We start from the raw sequence: 19,942 nt of genomic DNA, 5'->3' as shown, positions 1-19,942 counted from the left end.
ACTAAAATAACACAGATACCCAACAATGACGTTTCATGTTGCATCACAACTGTCAAGAACAGATGGCAAAAGTACTGGGAATTCTTGTGCTAAAAATTCATTGCACGTTCACACGGTGAAAATAGACAGCGAGTTAAGAAAATGTCAACTGACCAGTTTGTGTTTGGGATATTACGCCGCATGGGGATGTGGGGACTTTCAATGTTTTTGAATATTTTCATGACGAGGACACGTGCATATACATTATTTGCACATCATATTTTCATATTTGCAAGTTACAAAACAGTCTTTGAAAACAAGGTAAACCGTTTTCAATCATTGTGAACTATTTCAGGAAACAGTTTATTTAAAGTCCTGCCTAATACGTACAAATTAAATGTGTAAGATTAAAAGTTGGTCAACTGCCAAGTGGAAAATTTGTAAATACACAGGTTTCATGGGGAAACATAGTGTGATGTCACACACCTTGTGATGCAGGTAAAGCACCTTAAGGCTCACTGGCATGCACCCAAACAACTTGAAATGTCAGTTTATGCTTACCATAATCAGCAGATTGTTATTCAGTGCAATAGTCATGTTTTTCCAAGTCAGTGTAACTGTTCTGGCATAATCATAATCAAGCACATTCCTGCAAAGAAAAAGCCTGCGGGGAAATTCAAAAGGAAGAACATAAAAAATGGTATAAAACCATCTCATTGTTGCTGCCTTCAGGGTTCACAGGTGTAGAGCTCTTTGCACAACCCAAACTGTTCAATGCAGCTTTAATTCATATATTCATACCCACTTAACATATTTTCTCAATGATCCATTTATGATTCATTCTACATTTAAAACAAGTTTCCTCGGGATATAAAAAGAGACACAGAAAAGCATGGACAACTGATGCAGGTACTGAAAGAATATATAAATAACATGTTATTGTGTAGTACAAGCATGTAAATTGCAGAAGTAACATTGTCTTGTATAATATTTTCTATGTACAACTTTGAAAATTCAGGCTTTTTTTATTGTCTTTATTCTCTTAACAATGACTTGCATAAGTTGTAAAATGTGCAAATAATTACGAGCTCTGTTAATGATGGCAATTTCTTCATATTTGCTGTTTATTCTCAAAGCACAAACCACTGGGGAATAGAAGAGTCCACCTCTGGAAATTCCCAAATTAAGACCTTTTCTGACCCCACTGACTCAGAGTATATTTTAGTATCTTATACTCACAATTTTAAACATGCATATTTATACTGGCATAAATGAACAGGTAATCTGTATATACCTTTGAAAACCCTGTGTACTCAACTCTTGTGCTATAAATACACCAAACTTTCATTCTTATAACATGGAAATAATATTTGAAAATACTAGCAACACCCACACAGTCATTCCAGAAGGTCTGCATTACTCAGCAACTGTTTGTTCCAGATATTTATCTGAAAAAAAGCAATACTCTCAAAATCACATCCTTTGTTAACATTTTTTCTGACACACTGCCTCACTGTTTTCAATTTGAAATGGTTTGTCAAACGGTTGTTTTTTGGTTCAGCATGCAACAGTCATGCAAAGAGTCATTATAATAACAGGAATGTCCCATGTATATGTCTCGTAAACATGGAGATACAAATCACTGACTAATTCCTAGGTCATAAAATATTAGATGCTTTCTACACTGTAAAAATAGATTTTTCGAAATTGTAAATAAAACAAAGATTGGAGTACATTTGTTAGAAAATTCTACCTTAAAATTTCATGTTTAATTCAATATTTGTTTGTGAAATGTATCTTTTTTTCAGTGTATTTCCTCAAACTATCATATTATATTACATTGCATTACAATTTTTTTTAATGTAATACATATATATATATATATATATATATATATATATATATATATATATCTGGAATGTAGACATGAAAATGAAAATTTTGTAATTATTTTTTTAGTTAAAGTTGTGTTTATTCACCTCTATTTTCCTCTTTTAAATTTGTTTGTAATACAAAATAATTATTATTATTCATTATAATATTAAAGGGTAATTCCATGCAAATGTCAACCTTAACATGAAAAAAGGTTTTACAAAAGGTTTTTACTATACTGACAGCACAGATGTCAACATTTGGTGGTTCAAATGCCCTGTGAGGTCTCTCTTAAAGTTTTTAAAGGATTTTCTTTTTCTTTTTTAGTGCAAGAGTTTCCATAGTCAGTTTTCAGACTTATCACATCCATAACAGCATATTCCTCATAAATAGACACATCAGATAAAGTAACAATTATATGTTCTGTGAAGAGACATCGCTTCTCTATTTGTTGGGTGTTATTGTGTCTGGTTTGTGCATTTTAATTAGCAGAATCCCACAAAGTATGTAGTCATTCAAAAACTATGTCCTTTTTTTGTCACATCCAAAACGCATGGTTATTTACCTTTTTTAACAAAGAAAACTTGTGCATAGACTGATATTTTTCTGATGTTATCAACAAGGGTTTATTAAAATAAACAGATGGTTTGGTACATTGGTAACACATACATTCTCTAAGCATTTATATTTCACATCCATAACGCAAAATGTCACATCCATGATACTGGATTTGCCCTAAACTAGATTTTTAAACCTGTACATGTATGCAGCAATTATGGTCAAAGGTTTTTTGCAAAAATTTTGGATAAAGGAATATTGTTTATATAAATTCCCTAGAAATGTGAAATTTGGTTAGTTCAGCGGTTGTGTACTATTTACTGTAGTTACTATACTTACTGTAACACAACTTTTTCCTATAATATGCCTCAATCCTCACTTCCTTGTCACTGTCAAACTTTCAAAGGCGTTACATTATTTACCTTTTAGCCAGATATGAGTCATTACCTACAAAGTACATAGTAAATAATTCACTGTGTGACTAACTGGGATTTGTCTCATCCTTACATTAACTGAGTAATTCAATGAAACTAGTACAGTGACCTCAATGAACTTAGACCTGCTACTGCAGCCCACAAAACATGAAATGAAACCTTCAGTCTAACTTCACAAAGAACTGGCCATTGTTCAAAAGTAAGGGAAAGCCTTCAACAGATTACCTGCCGAAAACTCTTCTGTTCTTTCCATTCAGTTTGATTCCTGTAACCCACACCTCTTTCTGTTTTCGCCACACAGCTTGTAATTGAAACTAGTTTGGATGATTGATAGCCGCTAAACATGACAACTTTTTGAGATGACACCACAAAGGTCATTATCGTTATACATGGCAGGCGATAAAATACAGAAACGAGAGTAAGAAAACACTCGCCTATCGACTCTTACATTCTGTGATACCCATTTTAGTGAATTATCAACCTAAAAACAATGTGCTTTAAGTAAAACAGTTAGAATTGTGAAAGTGAAACCGTGTTAAAGGCACCAAGCCAACAGGGAAAGGACATGTTTCCTATCTTTTGTATTAATTTTCGCTCTGGTTTTTATGGTGGGTACACTTTGACCCTTATTTGTTAGAATGCAGAAATGATGGTCAAAGGTCTTTTCGCACAAATGTTTTTGTTTTCTTGGGATATTCCAAGCATAAACACCACAATAAAAACCTCTAAATACGTTGGTACTTTTAGCATTACATCCAAGCCAATCTATGCTTCTCATAAAGGGAATTTCAGGTGTAGACGGTGAACCTGTTGAGTCACAATGACAAACAAATAACTTTGGTCTACCTGGGATTTTGCCAGGGTTCTAAGAGTAAATGCCCTTTTATACCTATGACGATATGAATAACACAAAATGTCGTTCTAAACCACGTTTTTAACGTTTCAAACATTGTTTGTGCTTTGAGAATATCAACAGACACTCAATCGCGTACATTCAGTATTTGTGCTTTGGACAGTTAGAAACACAGCGAGTCAGTCATTTTAGCTTTTGAAGAGAAAAATGTCAAATGGTGCCCTGGTGAAAAAACCAGCATATGCTGGTAGGTATGTTTTGATGCTGGAATGCTGGTTAGGTAGGTTTTGATGCTGGTTTAAGCTGGTCCTTTGCTGGTTCATGCTGATCCTTGACCAGCAACATGACCAGCTTAAACCAGCTAAGGACCAGCTTAAACCAGCATCAAAACATACCTACCAGCATATGCTGGTTTTTTCACCAGGGTGATGGAGAACACGTGAACTAAAGTGAAGACTGTTTTATTCTCACCTGTATAGTCCACCGAGAAATTCAGAAAACTATGATCGTGGCAATATACAGGAACAGAAACAGGATACAATGCTAGAACCGTTACGTAAACAAACACACTGACGCCCTTAATTTTATACAGTGTGAAATGTCGGCTTATAAATATCCAGAATTAACTCTGGGTTAATACGAGCAGTGTCAAACGTGAAGCTTGACAAATGACACACTATTTTATGTATAAAATCCTTAAAAGCCACAGAAAATGGGATGTGATGTGCCATAGTCTGACATATGGATCATTCTATAATTGTGGGTACATGTCCGTTAAGTCTATTTTAAATATATTTTCATTAATATAAATCCCAGAATCTTAATTTTCTAGTACACAATTATATTTTTCCAAATCACACTATTATATGTTGAAAAAGCCATATCTTTTGTTCAAACATCATGTTAAGCTTTTAGATTTTGTAAAGCTGCTCATTCTACTCTGCATTTAAGCATGAAAATTACCTCAGATATAAATTAATTTAATAGTTTTGTTTTCAGTTGGATTAGGTTATGAAGACATTTGAGTGTGCGCTTCAAAAATGATATTTGTTTATTGTGATAGGCTATAACTTGTTTTATTTGTGTCCGAAAAACATTGTCAACTAAGTTACCCCTCAAAAAGGAATGGTTTGTCCCATCTTTGCATAAGTTGCACAATATGATGATATTTCCTCTAGAAGCACATGGATGAAACACTAGAAGTTATGTTCTCTCTCTTTCCCCTAATATTGTTTAAACTAGCAAACCTGTGTCAAGAGTGGATTAACAATCAACAGCGTTACACAAGTATTATTGCTATAAATTGTAACAAGACAATTTAAGTAAAACTTATGTTTTGTTTATGAAAACATATTTCTAAACATACCATATACTCTAGTTCTAGGCTTCTATGTTGAGAAAAGGCCCAAAACACTAAAAATGTCAACTAAGTTACCTGTCAACTGTGTTACCCAGTAAAGGTAACATGGTGGACAGTAGCAAACACAGATGGTATTTATGCACATATTCCTACAGATCACCTTTATTTATATAGCACTTTATACAATATAGATTGTTTCAAAGCAGCGATGTAAGTTCATGTTTGGGTTTTTGAGAAAAAGGAAAACTCTTTTCTTCACAACGTCAAATTCTAAATGTACCCCTAATTATAGAATGACCCATATGCTGCACCTCATGGCTTGAGGTCCTTTCCTGGTCTTGATTCCCTCTCTTTTCCCACTGTCCTGTCCATTAAAGGAGAACTCCACTTCCAGAACAACAATTTAGAAATAATTTACTCACCCCCTTGTCATCCAGGATGTTCATGTCTTTCTGTCTTCAGTCGTTTAGAAATGATGTTTTTTGAGGAAAGCATTTCAGGATTTTTCTCCATATAACGGACTTCATTGGTGCCCCAATTTTAAACTTCCAAAATGTAGTTTAAATGCAGCTTCAAAGGGCTCTAAATGATCCCAGCTGAGGAAGAAGGGTCTTATCTAGCGAAATGATCAGTCATTTTTTAAGCACAAAAGCTTGTGTAGCACAGGTTCTGGGATGCGCGTTCACATACTATTGATAACGTCAAAAGGTCACGTGGAACCACAGACGTTTACAAAGCGAACGTGCAAAGACTAAGAAAGTGCAAGTAGGTCAAACACTAAAAAAGGTACAACAATGTCGGATGATTCTGAACTTGTAGGAGAAAATAAGATGGAGTTTTTTGACATACTCTACCTTTTTGAGCCGGAGTACACAGACGATGAACTTGTGGTCATTCGAAGACGTGATCTGTAGTAGTGATGGGAAGTTTGGATCATTTTACCGACTCTGACCTTTGAGTCTTGTTCAGCAAAATGAACGAATCTTTTTTCGAGTCATTTCGTTCATTTTAGCAAAGTCAGCATCACGTGACAGCCCCATAAGATGAACGAATGACTCGAAAAACCCGAAGACTCGAAACAGGTGAAAGTTCAAAACAGGAAGTTCGGGGCACCAGTGAAGTCCATTATATGCAGAAAAATCCTGAAATGCTTTCCTCAAACAACCAATTTTTTTTAAGACTGAAGACATGAACATCTTGGATGACAAGGGGGTGAGTAAATTATTTTTGTTGTTCAGGAAGTGGAGTGCTCCTTTAAGCGATTTGTTCACTCCTGAATTAAATTTCCTGATAATTTACTCACCTCTATGTCATCCAAGATGTTCACGCCTGTCTTTCTTCAGCTGAAAAAAAATTAAGGTTTCTGAGAAAAACATTTCAGGATTTTTCTCCATATAGTGGACTTCAATGGCGATCAACAGGTTGAAGGTTCAAACTGTAGTTTCAGTGCAGCTTCAAAGGGCTCTACCCAATCCCAATAATAAGGGTCTTATCTAGCGAAACAACTGCCCATTTTCTAAAAAAATAAACATTTATATACTTTTTAACCACAAATGCTCGCCCTGCTGTAGCTCTACAATATTCTTCGTCTGTGTATTTTGGTTCAAAAAAGTTGGTCATTCCGCCTATGTCACGTGTGACCTTTCCAACATGCATTGTGGACGCAGGGCTAGTGCAAGACAAGCATTTGTGGTTAAAAAGTATATACATTTTCATTTTTTTTAGAAAACAACCAATTGTTTCACTATATAAGACCCTTATTTCTCAGTTGGGATTGTGTAGAGCCCTTTGAAGCGGCATTGAAACTGCACTTTGGACCTTCAGCCTGTTGATTCCTGTGAAGTTTTCCTCAAAACTTTCAAATTTCTTTTTGACTGAGAAATCAAAGACATAGAGAAGGGGTGAGTAAATTATCAGGAACTTTTAATGCTGGAGGGAACTAATCCTTTAAAGGATAAACACACACAAAAGTATAATACAAAATGGGTAAATGATGCACTGCTAGTGAACTAAAAGCATCATCTGTTGCTTGACAGTTTCAGTTGCATGTAATATTTACCCAAGCGTGACACTAATTGCGCAACTGCATTACCTAATGACTCCATACTGAAACCATACTGGTGTCACTGGAACTGCAGACAAACTAAAGCAACAGCAAATGCAAAACTGAAACTAAATATTTAAAAAGATGTCATGTGGAAAAAGCACAAAAAATAGCACAATGGAAGAAAAGTTGAATTACATTTTTGATTTTTGACAGATGGTGGTGAGGAGATTGTGCCTTGAAAAACTGGAAAACAACCAGTTTTTAATTACCACATGTCTAAAAGAGAGACAAACGTCTTATTAGTGCAGAACAGGACGACGGGACTCTCCTGTGCTGGCAGCTGACACCATTCACCGGAGGCTCTAATTGCCAAAATCACTGAGGGATTGAATATGTGTCCTGTTCATGTGACCCTGTGCTGCTCTGATGATTGGGCTGTCAAGAAAAAAAACTGTGTTCATTCAGGATCCTAGGATTTTAAACTACTGAGACACTACTAATAACAATAATAATAATTACATACATCTGTAAGTATAATATAAGTAACTGGCCATCTTTTACATTATGTTTAATTTTTTATTTGTGCTGTTGATGAAGGGAGGTGTTGGGAATAAGTTAGCGTGCAAAGGCCTTTTCCTCTGTGTAATCTCAAAAATCATTGTGAGAAAACAGGCAGGGAGCAAAACATTTTCCAATGATCAAACATGTGGGAAAACAGCTTATCTGATTTCCCTTCTCTTAAACGTTTGAATACCAGATGGGATTTATATAGTTTTACTGTGAATTTTGATCATTTACATTAAACTATAAACTAACCTATGAATAGTTCTAGTTTATTTATTCCTAGTAGCTTCCTAGCAGCTAAGTTCCCGTCAAAACGTGAACATCCAGATGAAAAAACAGTTTCTTGCCCCGTGCAGTGATATCTGTGAACAATATTACAACTAGACGTACAAAGAGCTAAATTTACTTTGATCAGTGACATATGAAATAGTGCAGAATGTGAAATATTTCATTTTATGTCATTTCTTTGTATTAAAATATTTCAAATCATGAAAATGCTCTGGTTTTCACAAACTCAGACTGTTTTTTTCAGAAAGTTGGTGTTTATGGCCAGTGCATGATATGTATGTTTGAAATCTCAACTGAAATAGCAGAACAGACCCCATTAACACAGAAAATGAAACCAGTTGCCTGTTGCCTTTCATTAAAATAGCAAAGTTTCTTCTCTATTGTTCTGTTTATGTGGGAAAAAAAAAAGTGACAATGCAATCTGGCACACTGGGGAAAAGTTTGAAACAACCTGAAGCACACTTTCTATAGACGTCATTTGCTTATTGCTTTCTTTATTCACAATAAACAAAAAGAAAATTTGCTGCAGGTTTTAGGGGGAATTTCCAGTATCTTTACACTGGTTTCTGTCATTCCTACACAGTCCATTGTAAAATTGCTCTAATTAGTCAAATGCATTTATAAAGAAAGTTTTTCTTGAAATAAAGCCAAAGCAAGCCCACAACTTCAAAATTACTTCACTTCCTGTTTACTTTCCTGAGGAATTTTACCCATTTAATCTAAAGATGCCAAGATTACACATAATCAAAGATTAAAAAGAATTGAGGGGGATTCTCTAAACTTTTATTCTGCACACTTTGAGTGACATATCACTTCTTTGTAAATGATGAGTCAGTGCAGAAGAGTTTAAGAAGTGTTTGTGAGAGGTCTGCATGGTGTCGGGAATTGTAATTCATTTGAAAGGTTTTGTTCTTGAAATAGGCTGCTGAACAGGTTTATTGCAATAGCCAGCCAAAATTTCCTGTTGACTGATATCCAGACTGGAAGCGTTTGATTATTTAGTACAAACATAAACTGCAGTTTTGCTTTCAAATTAACACAGTAAACATCATATGCTTATTATAATCAATACATGTAGCAGGAAAAGGTGTGCAGCGTGTGTGCTTTTGGTTTCATTTTGTCCCGTCACTGTCATTGTAACGTCACGTTGGTCTCTCTATAGTGGCATTTTTTCTATCATACACAGACTGTCATCTGACATGGATCTCCAGGAATTTTCCCAAGCAATTTACTGTGCACATTTACAGAAAGGTTAGCCTTTTCTCAAAAGAGCAGACAAGCGTATTTGAAATGATTACCCTAATGTATTGTTATGATAATGCTTTCAATATCAATATCAACACAGAGGGATACCAGACTAAATCTGGTTGCTACCGGAAACACAACTCTTGGTGTTGGAGTGCAGTAATAACTTTATACAAACACACTGCCTGCGTAATTGTTGGTTTTAGACTCGTTGAGTGCATTGCATTATTTTACTTTATTTTAACCTGGTTTTGTTTAATAAAATACACTCACACATCATGTTTTGTCATGGGGAAATGTTTGCACCTTGAGTAAATTATATGGAATTACGCACCGTTCTCCAGTTTCTGTATGTGTGGGTGTGCATGCAGTGGAAGACTGGATAACCATCACTCCTGGCATGTCTCTATTAGCCTTTTATTACATTTTAAATTCCTGTTGAACACAGTTCAACTCTCAGTTTGTCTCACGTTTTATTCATCTTTAGAAACTGTGATGGCTGCATTATTTCCCTGTTATGAATGTATATCACTGGACATTGCAAATGGGTGTTTGCTTTTCAAAACACTCTATGCATGTTTCTCTAATAAATGCAACTGTATGCACTTCTTTGCACATTGACAATAGGAACTCAACAGAAACAATTGTCAGGTCAAATTTACTAATATAGCACTAATATTTATGAAGTGTTATTTCACAAATTTACACTTAAGTCTAGCATTAAAGGAGACCTGTTATGCCCCTTTGTACAAGATGTAATATAAGTCTCAGGTGTCCCAAGAATGTGTCTGTGAAGTTTCAGGCTAAAATACCCCACACATCATTTATTATATTATTTGAAAATGCCTATTTTGAAAGGAAGCAGAACATGCTGTTTTCGTGCATGTCTCTTTAAATGCAAATAAGCTGCTTCTCCCCGCCCCCTTTTCCAGAATAAGGCTGTGCCTTTACAGCTTGTACGTCAGATAGAGTAGACTGGGTACAGTTGGTACAGGGGTACATTTGAAACACCTTATAGGGTGCTATAGTTCTCTTTACATGTTGTTTGAACATTTATGTGTGTTGGCAGTGTATGTACAAATCTACCCTATAATGATAAAAATCCATGCAGTGGTTTTTAATTAATCTGTAAAAATAATATTTCCTTTTTCAAATCGAGCCGTTCTCAGATGCCTGTCGTTGTGATGTCACACCGACAGAGGCCACTCCCACAATAGTTGATTGATATGAGCGTCTTACCTCAGATCAGCTGTAACAGTCCAACCTCCATGTTTTGATGCCGGAGCAGGGATGTAAATTAGACAAGAATATCTCAGATTGAGCGATTGAGGTGTTGTGTTGCTGGATGTAATAATGAACACAGTGGTCGTCATTTACTCCCGACATCTGAGCTGCTGAAGATGCAGTGGATTACGTTTGTTTGTAAAGGGAATGCACCTCCCGATCTACATATATCCGTCTACGTTCGCGCGAACCATTCATGATCCAGCTTCACTTACAGCAGAAGTGCGCATAAGGGTTTTTTTATGAATCTTTGCGATCGCCTTTCCTAATAATGTGCTAGTTAGCAAGTTTAGTGACTAAACACGGCTAAAGTAAACAGGCTCGTCACTCCACAGAGAGAAGAGAGGGGCGGGGCGAGCAGAGTGCATTTGCATTTAAAGCAGCCTCGACCAGAATGAGATGATTTTTGCAGAGCTGATTTTGGCAAAAAGGTGTTTTACACTACCAAAGTCAAGTATATTATAGACTTTTCATTAAGACCCTAAAGAATCATATCAACTTGTGGAAAATGGGCATCCGATGACCTCTTTAAATAACTTGCATGCGCAACATGTCTGATCTGTTAAATTTGCTTCGCATATGCATATTAGCGCCCTCTTTGATCATGGGAAATTTGACTTTTCACTTCACCACGTCCCTTCCAAATTGAATTGCTTCTCATCCTTACATGACTGTTACAGTTAACTTACATTTTCATTAACCTCAATCTGTGCTCACCGTATAATCTAGAAAAATGTTCAAGGTGGTCAACGGGATACAGGTGAGAAACAAAGTATCATTTATTTATTATTTTTACTGTTATTATATTTATTAGGTTATTGTTTGCATTTGATCTGTTTCATTATTGCTGTTTGCAATTGTTCAATGTTTTTTACTGTTTTACTGTTTACTGTACTCAACTTTTCAACTGTTACTAAAATGATGAACTGAAATAAAATATTGTATCGCTGTTTGCTATTACTGTACAATGTTTTACAAATAAACTACTTTTTACTAAACAAATAATCAAATAAAGTACTGAACGGAAATAAAAACTGTTGAATTATCATTTTGAAAGGTATTTTACATTTGCAGTGAATTGGTTAGGCAGTCTTACAGCATTATGGCATGTTGGAACAGAAAAGTGTTTATGAGGTAATTGTGGCAAATATGACCTACTTATGAATGTTAATAATTATTAATATTTCACTAGACAAGTAAAGGAAATGTCATGAAAAATCACTTCTTCTCAGCAAAAGGTGTACCAACTGTACCTGGTCTACACATCTGTTTGGTTCTGATTATCATGTCTATCCCACTGAAATCAAGTGTATTAAACAATTAGTTTAAACATAAACTTCTGACATAAGGTTTTCTGCACGCACACATCTGAAGAACGCGCACAGAAAGCGGCTATTACACGACATGTGAGTGCTAAACTAAAATCTCTTTCATGTCTTACTGCGCTTAAACTTTAAAATACACACACATTTATAAAAAACGTACATGTGTTACAAAAACAGTCGGTTATGTCTGTGAAGGTAAACAGCTTGTATATTTATATTAGATCTGTGTGACAGCAGCATAATATACAATAAATAAGCAAAATCTGATCGGCTCGTTTTTTCACATGCTTGCAGAAAAAAGGCTTACCAAAATGGGTTGTCCTTTTTTGCCTTTTTTGAGCTGGTAAATGCACCAGGGACACAATTATAGCACTTAAACATGGAAAAAGTCAGATTTTCATTATATGTCACCTGTAACTGATTTAACCAGATATAATTTCGGTTAGAGTACTTAGACACGACATATGCGCTGTCTATCACATAGACAATACACATAATGCAGCCTATAATTAAAGCAAAACACCAAAGACAGGGTTATTAGTCATACTTTATAGAATCAATGAAAATCTGCTGAATGAGTCATGTGTATGTCAGTGTTGTTAATACTTCTGTATTTTCACTTTCATTACTTTACAACACTTTCATTCAGAATGTGACCGCAGTAAACCTATCTGTTATTTCATTTATGGCACAATGACATTTAATATCAAGAGAATAAAGATGTGTCTCCGGATAACCGGACATTTACGAGAAATCTACGTGCTTGAATGTAAAACAATGCTTTTGGAAAATCCTCTTCACAGAGCAGAACTGACGTGTTTGTTAGATGTCAAAAAACATTTCAGGACTAATATTAGGAAGTTGCAAAGTAGCAGAAACAAGGAGGGTTGCAAGAACAAAAGGCAATAAAATTGATTCCCACTGCACATGCCAAAACAACAGAAAAGAAACACTACTATAAATGAAAATCTGAAAAGGGAAGGTCTATATTTGCTCCCATGTCAGTGGAAAAACATTTAATTGCAAAATTCAACTTTAATATTCATCCTCCTACTTTATAAGAGTGAAAGAAGAGGGGTTTCACTCAATCTCAACTCAGTATTAGTGTCATACAAAGACCAACATGCATCAATACTTCAGATTTTGGAATGGTGACAACAGGATGTGTCCAATTTCACTATGTCTGTCCTGTCTGCAAAGCTTTCCGTAACACCATCAAACGATTCCAAGAACTCGAAACCCTGTTGCAATTTTTAAAGGGGCCAAGGATCAGCAATCTCCAAGTAAAACTGTTTGTGTTTTGTGTAGACTTGAAACCTTTGAGGAACGGTAGTACTCACACCTTCTACAACGTCTCCAAGGCTCACCCCAATCAGCCCGACGGGGGCACTACAGCAAACAAAAGTACAAAATCACTTATACCTCCTAAACCATTCAGGCTCAAGTGTCTTATGTCGTTGGAATTCTTGGCTCACACCAGACTTACTTTTGCAACTTTTGCATAGGTTTTTCACCCAATCGAAACCAAACCAGTACAGAAAGATTCTCTGGAGAGTGAATATTAATTATCAAAAAAAAGTTGAACTTTCAACTCTCCTTCACAAAGGGACACCAAAACGTTAGAAAGCAGCAGCGTTGCTTTTACTAAATGACTATAACTTTTAAACAGACTGAGATATCTTTGCCAAGCTCACAATGTGTATGTAAGAGCTCAGTCTGAGGTCACCTAAAACAAGTTGCGGAGCTTGGCCTCTGGGTGATGCTATAATGGAAAAAAACCCATAAAAACGGCCATAACTATGTGACCGTTTGTTCTATCAATGTGAAAATCGGTACACACAGTCTTGGTCCAAAGTGCCACAAGTGGCTATAAGGACATTTGTGTATCTAAAAAAATATGGCCGTCATTGGCCGATGAACTAACGGAAGTCGATCGGAACGAAACTCGGTGGCCCTGTTTGACTCACAGCCCTAAAGGTCTGTGACAAATTTGAAAGAAATCAGCCACTGGGCCGGCTGCGCATACGAACAATATTCGTATTATACGACAGACCTCCTCATTCCGAACAACTTTGCCTCTAGAACCACTGCTGTCAATCAAACCGTTTGTTAAGTGTTTGAGAAAATATTTTAAAAAATACTTTTGCGAACTAGTTCTAGGTTTTTCTGTAAAAAAACCCAATGCAGTACAATTCTCTGGACTTTCTAGGTCAATAATAATCAAAAAAATATGAAAAAAAATCACGCTTTGGGAATCTACAACGGGGTCTTTTAGAAATGGGGCCTGTACAAATATACCCAAAAGCCTATAAAGCCTAAATGAAAACTCAAAACTTCACAAAACCTAGTGAGCACATGTGACAGGTGATTCTAAACTAGCATGCGAGTTTTAGGGAGATCGAACCACAGTTGGCACTATAACAGTCATAAACATTAAAAACATCATATTTCCATGGTAAATGACATGGATTTGCCAAAAACGCTTTATTTCATCATTGATTTAGGTTGTTACAGACTTAATAATAATATGTAATGTCTTTTTTCATACGTACTTAAATGCCTTAAAGACCTTGAACCGCAATAATCGCTGCTTGTAGCTATATTTCATTTACTTCTAAAATGGTAATTGATTTGGATAGATGAACAATCTGCTCAAGCATTCTGTTAGTTCCTAAAAGGCAATCAAGGAAGACTGTATAAATAAGTTAATAATTCATCTTCAATCTGCTCAGTGCCAAAATAAACTCTTCTGGCATCTACATTGCATATTTTGTGGTGGGCTGACAAGATATGCACTGCTTTTGTGTGGATCATGCAACAATTCTAAGAAAAACTTCACTAATTTACAAAACATCCTGTTTTTTTATTCACATGTTTAGTTTGTTCTAAAATGGACGTCATTAATGTCATTAGTTACGCTTGTGTTAAATGATCAAAGCGTATAGGGAAAAACACTAGGTTTCATTACTGCAGGGGAAACTAAACAGTGTTTGGATTCCTCTGTAGCTGGACCATGATTGTATGCATTTCAAGTCAACATCTGATCCTGTTTGGATTTGCCATAAAGATAGTAAAGATGGAGATGCTAAAGATACTCAACCGTTGAACCCTGAATCTTTTAATGCACAATTCAATGCAAAATTAGTGTCATAAAAATATCCATATTGGAAAAGCCAGGACATATTTTAATATAACTCAGATTGTATTTGTCTGAAAGAAGAAAGTCATATACACCTAGGATGGGTTCTGGGGTGATTTTCATTTTTGGGTGCACTATCCTTTTAATATCATGTTTACAAAATCCCTGATGCTTTAAGGAAACTTAAAGTTTACAGTTCTTTAGTTCCTTTGTCATAAATTTTAGTATTTTGACACAACACCAGCAGACCAGTGACTCTTTTGCCCAGTCATTTGTCATTATAAAAAACAAAGATATTCGAACATCAAATATGATCACAGGACACCGTTCAAAACATCCTCATCATTAACACATCCTACGCTCTGTCTCGTTATTTACTGCCTGCTGGTGTTTTTCAGCACGCATCCTGTTTTCTCCGTTTGAACAAGTTAAACGGGAGAGCAGGAAGCTTGCAGGTTGTGTCTTAATGCTTTACTTTAAAGGGTCTGGACGAGAGGAGGGGGCTACGGAGGGCCTCGCTTGCACTGAAATGGCACAAGGCCAACCCATCAACAGCAGACGCCTGGACCGTTTCTCCAAAAGCACATTCCCTAAATACCTCCCATTATTTGTGCAAAAACGGGTAATTGCACGGGAGGTCGATGAACGTGGACGAGGTCCAGAAGACGATAATTTGGAGTAACGATCACATTGGGTTATGATGTAGACAACTGACAAGAGGTGGACAAGGAGGTTGGATATGAGACTTGAAGTTTCATGATGAGATGAGTTTTTAAATAAACTTATAAGATGAGTAGAGAAATACAATAAAAAAAGTTGCTGTGTGCTTCACATCAGCAGGAGTGATTTGTTCTTTTGTCCTCAGAGCTGTTTTGTCCGGTCAGTTGTCACATACCATTGTATCAGTCATCTGACAGCCGGGAAAACTGCAAAACTGGGCTCTGTCTTCTGAAAAGCACAGCAGTGAAAAGCAAAGCAAAAGCATTAGGTAGAAAATTTTAAAAAATTGTCAAAAAATATTATTTTGTCTTTCCATTAAATTTATTTCATATACAGTAAACATTTCTTTTATAAGGACATATTTCTTTCCTTCTTTTCTTGTCTATTTAAGTAACCCTTTCACTATAGATTTTCACTTAGATTTGTTCCACTTGCATCCAATTTAAAATTGGCTTGCATGGGATGCATGAAATTCTCCAAATTAAGCAATGCCAGACCACCCACACCTTTACTTTGTTTTAAGACCTTAAGTTTTACTCTTGGTTTCCCTTCATTCAAAAAAAAAAAAAAAAAATGTTTATAAAAACGCTATACCACAATACTGGAAGATTTTGAAACTGAAATAGGCCTAAGAATTTTCACAATGTTATATATCTAAAATAAATTCATTAAAATTAATTATATTAGTAATTAATCATAATAATCAATATTAATGACACCAATATCTCTATTAAATGGCTTTTTCAATTCAATTTTTAGAATAAAATTAAACAGACAGATTTTGTCTATTTGTAAACATTTAAAGGAGAAGTCCACTTCCAAAACAAAGTTTCACATATAATGTACTCACCCCCGTTGTCATCCAAGATGTTCATGTCTTTCTTTCTTCAGTCATAAAGTAATTATGTTTTTAGAGAAAAACATTTTAGCATTTTTCAGCATATAATGGACTGATATGGTGCCCTGATTTTGAATTTCCAAAATGTAGTTTAAATGTGGCTTCAAACGATCTAAAATGTGGTTGTAATTGGTCTTATGTAGCATAACGATTGGTTGTTTTAATAAAAAGAATACAATTTATATACTTTTTAATGCCAAACACTCGTCTTGTCTTACTCTGTCATGAACCGGAAAAAAAAGGTCCAGGCAGTTAGGGTATGTCGAAAAACTCCGATCTCATGTTCTCCCTCAACTTCAAATCGTCCTTTGTCGCTGTTTTACCTTTTTTGTTAAGAGTGTTTGATCTTCACTTTGCAAAGACTGGGTCGGTATTTCTGCAGTGATGTAGGATGATTTTGAAATGATTTTTGAATTTGAGGGAGAAAATATGATTGTTTTTCGACATACCCTAATTGTCTTGAGTCAGAACACACAGAGTGCAGGGAGAGAAAGACGAGCGTTTGAGATTAAAAAGTATTTAAATTGAATATTTAAATGAAAATAACCAATCGTTTCGCTAGATAAGACCCTTCTTCCTCAGACGGGATCGTTTACAACCACATTTAAACTGCATTTTGGAAGTTCAAAATCGGGGCATCATAGCAGTCCATTATATGGAGAAAAATGCTGAAATGTTTTTCTCAATAAACATAATTTCTTTATGACATGAACATCTTGTATGACAAGGGGGTGAGTACATTATATGTGAATCTTTGTTTTGGAAGTGGACTTCTCTTTTAAAAGATCCATAATGTCAATTATGGCCTGTAAATAGCGTGAGCAAACAACACAAGCAAAAGCGGGGAAAAAGGATGCCGCATTAATTATGTCATTATTATTTTAACTAGTTAAACAACCCATATTGAACATAGAAATGTACGCGTTACTTTAAAAGTCGTAGTAATAAATTAGATAAAACTTTACATTTTAACTGTTTACAATTCCAAGCATTCTGTAACAGGAAGTTTGTCGTTTGGAAATTCTCTTTATACTTTATTGGATTAGATACGAAAATTAAGTTATTTTGTGAAACGATGTAGGTAATATCCAGTTTCGACCTCTTGCTACTGAGAAGGAAGTGTCTGTTTATTATGGCTTTATGGGGCACCACCAGATGAACCAGAATAACCTCAGCATATATTCCAGTGTCCTCTTCCTGTTTGTATTTTCAAGGACTTCCTGCTTGCAACCTTACTTTTAGTTCTCCGTCAAACATTATGGTTTTTGCCTTTCTCTTTTAAATTTTAAAATACATTCCTCTTTTCCTCTCTTCTGCTGTGTGCGCAAGGTCTTTGACCTGAAGGATAAATCGCGTTCTTTGACTCCTGACGACAGTTGGCAGATTAGCGCCCCAGCATGAGGTCAGAGGTCACAGAGCTCACAGTCAGCTCCCGGTCTAACAAATCAGAGAACAAGTCCAGCAGCAGCTGTCCTGTTTTCTAGAGAATGTTTTAAGGATTGTCAAGGGGCCACATTGAATCGGGCCCACCAGCAGTGGTGATGTTGACCTTTATTTGTTATCAATCTAAGAAACATTCATTTATAAAGTCATTTTCATATGGTTCATTAGATCAGAGTCAAGGTACACATTTTAAACCAGACCATCTGTTGGTCATTAAGTTTAGCTGAACCATTTGAGTTGCAAAATAAGTATTTATATATTTGCACTGAGGAGGTTGAGACTTATCAGCACATTGTTCTTTCTCTCCGGGCTCAAAATACAAGCCTTTCCTGTTGGGTGAAATGTCAGCTGCCACGAGAGCGGGTGCACTTTCACCTGAAGGCTACTTATGCAACGGAGGCCATTGCCTATGAGGTATCGTACGTGTGTTTATGTGTATTTATTACTGATGTGGCATTTTTAATAAACAGAAAATTCATTTATGATGTAAAATACTACAACATTAAGTATAATTACAATAAACATTTTGATAGTAATCATGAGGGAGCAATCCCTTGTCAACAAATCCGTAAGGATTCCAATAAGAAAACTCTACGGGATTCTAATAAGAACTTTTGGAACCATTCCTATAAGATTCCTGTCTAGGACTTTCTGGGAAGGTGTACAAAGGATTTTGTTCCAATCCTGTTCATTTTCTTCACAGCGGCTTGTTTACTGAGACAGAAAAGAGAAAGATTTAAATAGGACGCCAGTGGATCCCAAAAAAAAATTCTCACATGAATCTCAAATGTCATTGGAATGGTTCCGAATAATGATAGAAATTCTAATTAGGAAAAAAAAATCTTATTGGAATCCTTTTGTTGTTTTTTGTTGTATAAAATGATTGACTGAACTCAGTAATCAATAAAAATTACTAAAAAAAGATGACTAAAAGTCAGTGCTAATAGACTTGTGGGCAGTGCTATGGGCGTCCCGAGTCCCGGCTCTTGGACCTTTCCCGATGCCCCCCCTCTCTCCCACTTTGCTTCCTGTCATTACACTGTCTTATCTAAAGAAAGCAGAACACCCAAAATAAATCTTTCAGAATAATAATAATAATAAAAATCTAACTAAACAACAACACTTCAAAGGTTTGGAGCTGGCAGGATTTTTTTGTTTGTTTGCTTTCGGAAGAAGCCTCTTATGCTCATCAAGTCTGTATTTAATTGATTAAAAATACAGTAAAAACAATCACTGTTAAATATCCTTACAGTTTTAAATAACTGTTTTCTACACTGCCAGTCAAAAGTTTTTAATGTTTTTTAAAGAATTCTCTTCTGCTCACCAAGCTTACATTTATTTGATTCAAAATACAGGGAAAGCAGTAATATTGTAAAATATAAAATAACTGCTCTCTATGTGAATATATTTTAAAATATAATTTATTCATGTGATCATAGCTAAATTTTCAGCATCATTACTCCAGTCTTCAGTTTCTTCAGAAATCATTCTAATATGCTGATTGAAGAAACATTTATTAGAAATTATAGAAATTAATACTTTTATTTAGCAAGGATGCTTTAAATTGATCAGAAGTGATGATAAAACGTTTATAATGTTATAAAAGATTTCTATTTCAGATAAGTGCTGCTCTTTGGAACTTTCTATTCATCAGAGAAAGCTGAAAAAATTTTACTCAGCTGTTTCAGCATAATAATAATAATAATAATCATCATCATCAGTGTTGGGGAAAGTTACTTTTAAAAGTAATGCATTACAATTTTGCGTTACTCCCTGAAAAAGTAACTAATTATGTAACTTTTTATGGAAGGTAATGCGTTATGTTACTTTTGCTTTACTTTTTAAATCTGGGCAGGGCTTGCTTCTTTGTTTTTAATATAAAACAATTCTAATGTAAAAGCCATTTTACACCAAAAGTGAAATTAATTCACCT

This window comes from Labeo rohita, chromosome 15 (assembly GCF_022985175.1).
Source record: "Labeo rohita strain BAU-BD-2019 chromosome 15, IGBB_LRoh.1.0, whole genome shotgun sequence".
In the NCBI taxonomy this organism is placed as follows: Eukaryota; Metazoa; Chordata; class Actinopteri; order Cypriniformes; family Cyprinidae; genus Labeo; species Labeo rohita.
Note: the sequence above shows the minus strand (reverse complement) of the source record.